The sequence below is a fragment of the Helianthus annuus genome, chromosome 2 (assembly GCF_002127325.2).
Source record: "Helianthus annuus cultivar XRQ/B chromosome 2, HanXRQr2.0-SUNRISE, whole genome shotgun sequence".
NCBI classification, from domain to species: domain Eukaryota; kingdom Viridiplantae; phylum Streptophyta; class Magnoliopsida; order Asterales; family Asteraceae; genus Helianthus; species Helianthus annuus.
The window spans coordinates 66311728-66313661 of NC_035434.2; the positions used below are offsets into that span (position 1 = coordinate 66311728).

A 1934-nucleotide genomic window follows, 5' to 3' on the forward strand; every position below is an offset into this window, starting at 1 on the left:
CATGTATGTATATGACATAAATCAGTAAGCAGTTAAAAGTGTCAGATGTAATCAAGCACAGTCATTAAGCACATAATTAGGGTTAATTAATTTGTACAGTACCTGAAATTTTGCGGGTTGTCACACCGTGTTGGCTGCCAGTTTTGTCTTTTGCAGTTGTTTTTTCCTTTGCACAACATCCATCTTCGGACACGGCCCATGTCTGGTTGACACGGCCTCATTTCAAGTCTTCTGTTCTTGTTATTTTGTGGTTTGGATGTGAATCGGGGCTTGGCGAGTTGCGTCAACTCCTCCTTTTTTACATTTATGTTGGTTTTTGTTGTCCTTTTGCTCATTTTGCACATTTAAGCTCTTTTAACCCTAAAAATTAAAAAGGAACGAAACCACAAGCTTTTTCTAACATTAGTACTATAAAAGGGTTGCTTTTAGGTTAATTTCAGTGTTACTCGGTAAGGCTCCTTGTGGTCTTTCAGTGGAATGTTGGGCTAATTGACTAAATTATTTTTCCATATTTTGGATACTAGCCCTTTGGTTTCTAATTTCTGCTTCAGTTTGTGAGAACCTTTTCGAGTATCTTTTATCAGATTCGGAGAAGAGGCAAGTGATGATATCCTCAAGCCTTTCTCTTCCTCCTTGTTGTTGTGATTGAAAACCTTGTTGCACATTTCGTGGTTGTTGTTGAAAGTTAGATCGTTGATTTTGATTTTGTTGGTTATTACCCCCTAATTCCCTCCAACTAAAGTTGGGATGATTACGCCATTCAGGAGTAAAAGTATTACTTTGAACTCTCGGTGGTCGTGGCCGGTTATTTAGGTAATTTACCACTTCCGTTTGATTTTCTATATCTTTCATACAACTCCAGTTTTCATGGGGGCCGCCACATAAACGAAGCCGTTTTGTTCAATTCAAGTTTCTTTATTTTATTAGTTAAGACTTTGATTTGGGCTTGCAAAGAAGTGGATTCATCTACAATGTGGGCGCCCTGGGCTATAGATTTTGAGCCCCTAGGAGTGTGCCACTGAAAACTGTTTTGAGAAAGTTCTTCAATTTGATTATTAATTTCCTCGGGTCGCCGATTCCCAGGGAGTCCCCCGGAGCCGGAATCAAGGATTTGCCTTGTGTGCGGCAAGAGTACGTTGTAGAAGGTGGACACTTGTTGCCAACGTTCAAGACTGAGATGTGGGCATTTCCTTAATAGCTCCTTGAACCTTTCCCATGTCTCGTACAAGGATTCCCCGTCTTCTTGAGAGTAGGTGTTAATCTCGGTCATGAGTTTGGCGGTTTTAGCGGGAGGGAAATATTTGTAGAGAAATTTTTGGGCAAGTTCATCCCAAATGTGTACGGACCCACTTGGGAGAGTGTTTAATCAAGCTTTCACTCGGTCTTTGAGGGAAAAAGGGAACATACGGAGCCGAACGGCATCGCTAGAGGCTGCGTTGATCTGGAAGGTGTCACATATTTCTAAGAAGCTGGTAATATGTAAATAGGGATCTTCATCTGCTAGGCCATGGAAAGTGGCGGAATTTTGGAGCGTTTAGATAAGGTGTGGTCGAAGCTCAAAGTTATTAGCTTCGAAATTAGGAGGGTTAATAGTGGCTCCAAGATTACCGACCATAGGCCGTAGGTAATCCATGAGGGTGCGTTGATCCGCTATAGTGGGGTTTTGGATTGAGGCTTTTTATTAGTTTTTGGCATTAAGTCGTTTTCTTAAAAGGCGCTCGGGTTCGTCAATCGGTACTTTTATATCTTTGTCGGAGATAGAGGTCATGCACCAAACTGTATTCATGTGAATTATACAGAATTGCGTGATTTTCTGCGATAAAAAACAAAAAGAAAGCCTGATCAGAAGAGTAACACGGCCCCGTGCTATGGCTGGCACGGCCCGTGCTGTCCAAGAGAACTTTCTGTTTTCAAGTTCCCAAATACTGGAAGTT

The 1934-nt window shown here is 41.6% G+C and overlaps 1 non-coding gene across 1 annotated transcript; it reads left to right on the forward strand.

Annotated features, from left to right (window-relative positions):
• The first annotated feature begins 1169 nt into the window (after positions 1-1169).
• LOC118489939 lies at positions 1170-1276 on the forward strand. Its single transcript, XR_004887950.1, has one exon. It is a non-coding gene; the product is annotated as a small nucleolar RNA R71 (small nucleolar RNA).
• Positions 1277-1934: the final 658 nt, after the last annotated feature.